Source organism: Atta colombica, unplaced genomic scaffold, assembly GCF_001594045.1.
Source record: "Atta colombica isolate Treedump-2 unplaced genomic scaffold, Acol1.0 scaffold136, whole genome shotgun sequence".
In the NCBI taxonomy this organism is placed as follows: domain Eukaryota; kingdom Metazoa; phylum Arthropoda; class Insecta; order Hymenoptera; family Formicidae; genus Atta; species Atta colombica.
This window is the reverse complement of record NW_017259224.1, coordinates 648,695-658,349: the sequence shown is the minus strand read 5'-3', so window position 1 is coordinate 658,349 and position 9,655 is coordinate 648,695. Positions and strand designations below refer to the sequence as shown.

The following is a 9,655-nucleotide window of genomic DNA, read 5'->3' as shown; positions in this document are numbered from 1 at the left end:
TATATATATATACAAATATCAGGATTGTCACAAATTGCCCATCCTAAAATTCTGTAACTTTTCCCTAATTTTCAAAGAAAATTTCATGACTTTGTGCAAGACTTTTAATAACATTTTGAATTTCTTTGTATTTGTTCTAATTTGAAAATTGAATATTTTGTTGAGAGAGCAATTTAACATAATAATATAAGTTACTATCAATGTTGCTAATATTACTTGCATTTAATTGTTAAGTTATTGGTACTCTAAAACTGCATAGGTGTGATATACTCATACTGAACTTCTTTTAAAGCCAAGAATTTTAATTTTTTCGCAAATTTCGACTTTTCTCTAATTTTCCCAACCGTTATCGATTTTCCGACGTTTCCCTGATTCCTTTCATACCTTATATATATTTCTTACACATACATGCATATATGCATGTTTATTGTTTCTAAAATGCTAGATAAACATTCAATTTCAAGTAACTCTACTTTGCACCTTAAGACCTTCTCCCCATTAATATGCCGACATAACCAAATTAACTTGCATGTAAGCAGACGAAACGAATTTCGTATGCGACATACACAGCTGCGTATGCGGCAATATAAAAAGTAAACTGTGTCGAGATACCGCGCCACCACGTTATCGTCACGTTAACGAAAAAAAAATCCAGATTTTATCCAACGTGGTTATATACCGGGTGGTTATATACCGAGAAAGCGAACGCATTCTCGGAAGCTCTGAGACGTCGAATTGAGTTCTTTTTTTTCACGCACAAGAAATTCGATAGTGTTCGTAAAAAAAGGAGATGGACGAGTAACATGGATAAATGAAAAAATCGAGAACACACGCGGAACGTGGGACGAGACAGGATGACGAGAGTTACAAGGGAGGTGAGGGGAGATCTCAGGATAACGATACAACGTTGGTTCGGCGAACTCACGAACGTTCAATGACATGACGAGAATCGTCACGGAGTCCCAATTTCTTATACGGGGTGTCGCGAGCGTAAGAGCGACGAGGACAGTGAACGATCGACGAACAGATTCACATAGCAATTCGGCGATCGCAGTCGGATGAACGTTATGGAAACCGCGGAGTCCGATCCGTGGGCCACTTGTGAGATCGATAACGCTCCAGTGATTAGCTAATTAAGAACGTGAACTCCGAGGAACGGAGAGAAAGAGAAAAAGAGGGGGGAAGAAAGAGAGACAGGGAGAGAGAAAGAGAGAGAGAGAGAGACAGATATCAGAGTAACTTACGACGGAAGATAATGGAGGAAAAAATCCACTGTGCAACGCCGGCACGGAATTCGTGTTTTTAGAGGACACACGGACGGCCGGACCTCACTCGCTTGCTGCGAGATCTCACTTTCGCGACTCTACGATCGACTTTACGGTTGCACAGTGCACTGCCGCTTTTCTTTCAACACACGAGCGAACGAACGTCGCGCATCCCGGGACCCGTGGACAGTGCTGCCGGCTAAGCGCACGGATGGCGTCGTCGCCTTTCGCGGAGGTACAGTAACAATAACAACAACAACGATGTCGACGTCGCCGTTGTCGGCGTCGGTAGATATGACGAGTCCCGGTTTTTGAAAGCTACTGCGACGAGCGGGCGCGGCGCGCTCTTCCCAGCATGGCCGCCGCCATTACACTAAAAGCACGACCAGCCCAGGGGCGTATGAAGGCCGAAAGGTGCCACGCGGCTTCCCAGAAATAACTCTCGTTCCGCTCCTTTTCGTTTGTTCGTTCGTTCTCTCTCTCTCTCTCTCTCTCTCTCTCTTCTACCGACAATTTTGTGAGTAAAAACGGAGTGCAAACAAAGAAACAAAAAAAAAAGCACGCGTTTCATCTTGATTTTCAACACGACAGAATCGATTGTAGGTCTTTTTCGTAATTGAATTAGTATACACTTTTAGAATTTAAATCTGTGACACACAATGCTTGTTTTCCTGCTGAAATATGATTGCGTTTTAATAAATTACTGGAATTGCACCACAAAACGTAAGATCTGTTTGGATTACTTGTACTTTTGTACTCAGCATCTTCAGTTTCTTTCTTTTCAACGTATATTTATCTCTTGGTGAGATAATAAAAAAATGTTGAGAATTTTAAGTAACGCAAAGATCGATATAGACCTATAGAATTTTTAGTAATTTATCAAAACACAAATAATCTAGCAGGAAAACATACATCTTGTGCCGCAAATTTTAAAGTGAAAAAATAGATATATTTTTGGTATATGATGAAAACGAGAAAGAAAGTTCTAATGCATGAATAAAAACCTGGGCATCTACGAAACAAGTTGAAATGGATTTTAATCGAATTATTTCGTTTTCCTTAGAAAACACAATAGAAATTCAAGGAATAATTGAATAATTTCTGATTGGAATCCATTCTGAATAATTCCATAATATGTGTGAAAAAAATCTCAAAACGAGATGAAAATTACAAAAGCGAGCAGATTCTGCAGATACTGATTGCATTCAGCAGAAAAAACAGCTTTGCAATTGTTGTAAGATTCTTTAATATAATTAATACATATATTTAGATCCAGTAAGGAATCAAAAACAAAATCAATCATATTACAAAATTTTACACAGTCGCAAAGCTGCTTTTTCTGTTAAAGAGATCTCTTTTCTGTAGCAGAAATGGTATACACTTTTAGAACTTAAAGTAAAATACAGTGAGTGCAAAAAGTATTCGTACAGAGAAAAAATTGTTTAAAAAAACTTTATTTTTAAAAAGTAAATATTATCCAGCAAGAAACGAGTTATCGAATTGATGTTGAATCGATATGGATACGATGATTTCAACACCAATTCAAATCATTTCTTGCTAGGTAATTAACAATTTATTCATAAAGAATAAAACAGACTGTATGTTTCTTAAAATTATATATACCTACGATATACAAAAAGATGTGTATTAATTATAGAAAATATATCATCTGAAAAATAAGCGAAAATAAAAAATTCTATTGTTTGAATGCTTAGAAAGTATTCTTACAATCGGAAATTTACCTTCTAAAATTAGAAATACATGCGAAGCTCATTTGTTCATATTAGAACAGAATATATTCATTGTATAAAATTGTTAATTAATATTTAAGATCCAGACCGTTTAAGGCTTTGATTTCTATAGTTTGTGTTATCACACATATGGTCCTATAATATGTTATATTAATTAATATTTATTTTTTACAAATAAGACTTTTTTTATAAAAAATTTCCTTGTATGAATATTTTTTGCTCTCACTATAGATACAAGTTTGACAAAATATTTGACAAAAGCGAAGAAGAAAATTTAGTGCGGGAATAAAAACAGACCCAATAGAATTATAAATAATAATTATAATGAATTTGCTCACTTTTATAATTTTCACCTCATTTCAAGATACACAATAGGATTTCGAGAGATGAACTTGATATCACAAGTCTTGTGAAAAGGCGAATAAAAAAAAAAAAAAAATCTTTCGCTGATTATCACGTTCTCCGTAAGAATCGTTTTCGTGCGGAAACGAAATATGATTTGTCATGGAATGGGACGACACGTTCTTGCTCGTGACAATCACGCTTGCGTACTCGGGTAGTCCTGTTTGGAGAATCGTGCGTATACATACAATACATACGTGCACGCGGTGGTTATCCGGGATTGAAAATCGGAAGGCTTGCACTCGCGATCCTAAATATATGTAAGACGCGCGCGGCGCGAGTTCTCTCGCCTTTGTTGAACTCCGTGACGACAGATTATTAGAATATCTCTTTCTTCCGGCAGTCTCTGATCATTCGGATAAGTTACATTTGTAACGCGAATCGTGGTTCAACGCTCAGCGTTGTTCTCTCTCCAAGATATCCAGAGAGCGAAATTCGTGATCTGTTCTTTTTAGTTAAAAATATGAAAAAGAAAAAAGATGAACAGCAATATATCTATGTAGTGATTGAATTTAAATATTTATAATTTCATTAATCAACACTTAGCAATGCTCATTCTTGTCATTTTTCACCTCGTTTCAAAATACTGATTATTACTGAATCGACCTTAAGAAGTTAAAAAGACTCTAGACTCTCAAATGTTTTTCTCGATAGATTTGCTATTTTTATTTCTGCACTGAACTTTCCTTCTCGTTTTCGAATTTGCAAATTTCAAACATATAGGGTAACTCTATTGTACACCGCACTTAACAAAAATTTAATTTATTAAGTATTATCATGTTTAATGTAAATGAATTATACTAGCAAAAACTTTGTACTGTCTATTATTATAAAAAAAATATTTGAAACTTATTTTTCGTATTAAAAAAAAACTTCGAAACCCTTTTGTTGTATATGTATACCGTAGAAGTGGGATATATGGTTAATAAAAAATTTATTCATAGAAGGAAGTGGGAGGTTCGGCTAATAAAAAATTTATAAATAATGCTTATAAATAAAACGTAAATTTACAAATAATGCTTATAAATAAGATGTAAAATAATACAATAACTTATAAAATGTGTTTACAAAATTTTATTAAGGAATAAAAATGAAAGTATGTAGTAGTAGATAATATGAAGTAGTAGATAATAATTACAATTTTTTTACATATACACATATTACAGTGTTATGACATGAAATGGATATTTCATGTAATGCATTTATTGCATTTAATGCACTGAATCCAATCTGTGCACTTTGTATGCTTTGAACATAAATCCCGTCCGCTAAAAATGCTGTGTATCCCTTAAATAGTGGGATATACAGATATCAAGCTGAATGTAAGAGAGATAAGAACTTGTATTTTGCTATACTCATTCTTTACTGTCTCTTTACACTTATGTATCATCAAATAATCATTAAGTAATTTCTACATATAATCAATAATCATTTTATTTGTGGATTATGATGTATGATTGCGCTGTTCACTACAAATCGATTCAACTGACAGTAATCTTATTAATATTAACAGTTTATTAACAGGAAACGCATATAATAACATAATATTAATATAATAATATAACATAAAAGTATATAACAAAAAGGTTACGAGCATACTACTCCCACCCACTATTTCTATTTTTCTGACTTTTACAGGATAAATACTCGCGCGTCTAAATACAGTTTATCCTGCCTAATTGCTTATTCAACTTTAAGTAAAAAGGTGTTGTATACTAATTCTGTTATAAAAAACATCACGCCTATTTTCTATCAATGTAGATGAACTTTAATCTTAGTTTAACTTACTATTCATTTTTTTCTTTAGATGTTAAATTAATTAGGCCTGTTCGTGTTGCTTGCACTCCTTGCACTCCTTGCACTCAACATCTTCGTTTTTTCTTTCTTAAAGTACATATTTATCTTTTTTTAAGCGCAAAAATTTTTTGGGATTTCAAGCAACGCAAACAGATCTTACATTTATCTCATTTTGAATGTAAAATGTTTGGAGATTTCAGGCAATGCCAACAAATCTCTTAATATCGATTTAATTTACTATTCCTCTTTTTCTTTAGGTATTCATAGTCGGAATTTATATTTAAGACCGTCTTAATACGGTTATGAATACCAGAATCAGAGAATCATATTAGTATCTTAAGACATTATTTAAAATGATCTTAAAATAAGAACGGATTATGAATATCACCCAAATGGTTCATTTTTATTTTAAGACCGTCTTAAATAACGTCTTAGCATCTAAGATGCTAATACCTCTGATTGGCTTAGATTATATTGTAAGATAGTTAAGATAGTTTCAAATATGAGACTCGACTATGAATATTAACCACAGAGCATCGTATTAGCATCTAATATTATTTGAGACGATCTTGAAATAAGAAGCGATGAATATCAGTCTTGGAAAACAATTTTCTTCTTTTTTTAGAACTAGAAAGAACTTTCTTTAAGACTAGAAAAAGATGAATAATAAATTGGACCAAGATTGAAAAATTAATTTACATTTGTGAAAATGGAAGTTAACAATGTCAGAAATGTACTCCGTATGTGTGGCGAACGAATGTCGTTACTTCGTAGTCTATTTGCAGAATGTCATTTGAAAAATATAATAGCATAACCGATGCAATACCGTTTGCGTATGTAGTCTCTGCGGCCATTCTAGAGTTTATCGTCGATGAAATCATGTCGGATTAAACTTCGCCAATGCTGTTCGGCGTGGAATCCAAAATAATGAAAAGCCAAGTTTTTGTCGTGTCATTTCTTCCGGCATGATGTAGCTTGCTCCATTGCGTCCATGTTTCTTTTTTTTTTTTTAAACAAATCTTTACCGTTCGCACAGATGAGTCACGTCGTTGTATCTTTTTATTTTACAGCATCTAAGTGTATTTGGTCTACATTTCTTTTGCTAAAAATGGTTACAAGGAAAAATAATTTGGGCCAAATTCCGGCGAATATTGTTTCCACTAGTAATAGTTTAATTTGAAACTTGGTTCAATTAACTTCTTCTTTTCTAATTTTAAAGTCTGATTCCACAAATATAGGATTAATCTCGGTTCAATTTGCTCTTTATATAATATTTTTATAAGTCTATATTTTTATAAGAATTAGAAAAAGATAAACAGTAAGTTAAACCAAGCGAGATTAAAATTAATCTTACATTGGAATAAAAATTAGAAAAAGATGAAGAGTAAATTGAATCGAAATTGAATTTAATCTACATTGGTGAAAACGAGTATTAATCCAGAGATTAAGAGTTGAAATCGAATAGAATATCTCGACAAATTCAAAGTTTCTTTCCTTCGATTATCTTGTAAATATTAGAAAATATGCACGGAAAAAAAGTGATATATTAATAACATTAGGTAGAAATTATCATATTAATTCAATAAGAGTATTAATAAAACGAATATACATCACGCTTCTGTTTTAACAAAATGCTATTGTTTTATTTAATAATACTGTTTAATAATACTGTTATTAATTCTCTGCAGACGGTTTCGTTAGACAATTATACTCCTTATGTTACATCCGAAAGTTTAGATTATTCTTATTAAAATGAATTTAATATTCAGACACATATATTTTTTTTTATACGAATTATATGATTTTGATTTCTCGAAATTAATACCTTTTAGTCAACATATATTAAATGGATCCACAGATTCAATGTCAATAACTGTGTTACTGATTTTGATGTCAGAATTAAATTAACAAAAATATTTTTAATTAGATTGCTGTTAATATAGCATTTTTTTCTATATATCTTTATGTCACAGATACAGAAACATCGGTTTCTTTTTAAATACTAAACTTTTAAATGTACGTAGAAAACGAAAAAAACTTTTGAAAAACTTGTACAAATTACGGCATTATTTTTAACTATTGTTAGCTATTAGTGTATCATTTTTTTTCCATGCCTTACGTCAAATCACAGATACATAAATTAGTTTTTTTTAATACTTCGTAGGACTCGAAAAAAAACTTTTAAAAAACTTGTATAAATTACGATATTATTTTTAATTAAACTATTGTTAGTTGTTACGTATCATTTTTTTTCGTGCCTTACGTTAAATGTCACGGATACAAAGATCGATTTTTTTAATACTCTACAGAGATCGAAGAAAACTTTTGAAAAACTTGTTTAGAAATTACGGCATCTCCAATCGCAACGCTGATCTTGTGAACGTCGCTACGCGGCCTCGGAGGTTGCGCCGTATATAGAGTTCCAGTTCTAATCGTCACGTCTCAAGAACGTATGCGTTCGTGGCTGATATTATATTAAGCCATACCGTTTTTTTTTATACTTGACGTCCGTCAATTATGCTTTTTCGCGTACACGTGAGTTGCCCGACAAGGCACGTTTATACGGGACAACTGAAAAAATTCAAACTCAATATCGCAAATCGAAATGATCGAAGGCTTAGAACCCAATGATGTGGCGAGTTGCACGCGTTCACCTTCCACGAGATAATGGTAATTGGTTTACGAGCGTCTCGCGATAACGCCCACTATTGGTTGATAATAATGAGCATTGTATTACGGGGGCATTTACATGAAGCTAATTAAAGAGACAAGTCGACTAGCGAGAGCAGACCTTTCAATCAAAGACGAGTGCAGCTCGATTTAATCCGTAACTGGAATGTATAATGACGCTGGGACATTTTCCTAATTTTTAAATAGTATAATTATTTTAAATAATTTCATGTTTCACAATTTTTTTGTTCACAGTTTGTTTTATTCATGTGAGCTAATTATAATACCATATTTGTACTTAAAGTATTACAAGATTACAGATTTTTATAAATCTGTTTTCTATAGCTGAACTTTTGAAACTTAAAGTTATATAAAAGTATATGTTTGATATAAAGGTATATGTTTGATATTTGATGAGAAAGCAAAAAAGAAATTTTTAGTGTTTAATAATATAAGAACAAAAATAGATCTCATATACAGTTGAAAATTTTAATCTTCTAAAATTAACATATAATACACAAAAAACTTTAATAGGTTATATGTTCATATGTTCCTTGTTACGGATTAAAATTTAAAACTGTAACATGATTAAATTAAGAAAAAAAAAATAAATAAATAAAGAACGTCAATATAATACAAAAATTAGTGCATAAATCACGTATTGATCAATTAATCTTTATAGGACGAGCATCAATTTTCTAAATCTTACAGTTTTTCCTTGGATAAGATTTATTATAATTTATTATACACTCCTTGCTTCAAAATATGACACTATAGTGGCACTAAAGGGATTTTCCCTGTAAAGGTTACAGCAATTTACAGAGTTATTCAATTAAAGCTTCATCAATTGATCGAAATAATCCAAAATCAGGATCTTCTACGAAAAACCCTGAATTATAAAATCATAATTACGTAATTTTAGGAAGATAAAAAATGATTTAATTGCTGCATCATGTAATAATCAAGCGACTTGACCCTTATCTGTTTTTTACTAAATGATAAGCAAAAAAATGAACAGCAAATGATAAAAAAATAAAAGTAAGAGATGGTAATAGAAACGAAGTACATAACGAGAATATAATTATTCATTAAAAAAATGAGTAATCTCGCGGAAAACATGACAAAGCTACTTTCCGACATTTTATTAGACATAAATAAAACGCAGAGAGCTAACATTGAACGGAAATAAATATTTACACTCAATATATACTAACTGCATATTGATACTAATTGCAAAACGGTAATATTTCTTTGTTGCTATTCTGGTATAATTCGGCCACAATCCATTGCTTGGTCATTATATCGATTTCGTATAAATTCAACACAATGTTCCGATTCCCAATTCTTATTACGCAGTACACAGTAAATCAAGAATCGAAGCGGCGCTTGAGCTTGCAATTGAGTTGCCTAATTGCCTGAAAGAAATTGCGCGAGCTGATCAAACCGAAAAGGGGTATTGAGAACGTATTTGCGCGAATGTGTCCTCGCTCTATTGAGAGCCGGCACGGCATTTTCAGGAGCGTAACTAACTTTCAGAACCGTGTCCTTAAATCGCAATAAAAATCTATAGGAGATATGTGTTTTTATTGAGTTTCTCTAAAGTTAAAATGCTCAGTTGAAAAGCAACAAGAATAGAAAATAAATTGATCTATCAGAAACCGTGTATTATCTACCTAGAGTCTATACTGTTTCTAATAGGTTGGAACCTGTTATTTAAAGGTTATCTATTTTTTTTTATTTTGTTTTTAAATTTATTAGAGGCTTTTTCTA

General features: G+C 32.0%; 1 protein-coding gene across 4 annotated transcripts in view; it reads right to left on the bottom strand.

The window, feature by feature from the left end:
* Nucleotides 1-9,655, bottom strand: part of LOC108684611 (putative uncharacterized protein DDB_G0277255) — a 28,127-nt gene that overhangs the window by 7,012 nt on the left and 11,460 nt on the right. The window contains exon 1 of one of the 4 annotated variants that reach the window (XM_018189028.1): nucleotides 1,245-1,587. The exons of the other annotated variants lie outside the window; for them this stretch is intronic. The gene's annotated coding sequence lies outside the window, so the exon portion shown is untranslated. Of the gene's footprint in view, nucleotides 1-1,244; nucleotides 1,588-9,655 lie in introns of those variants that run through there. 4 annotated transcript variants of the gene reach the window in all.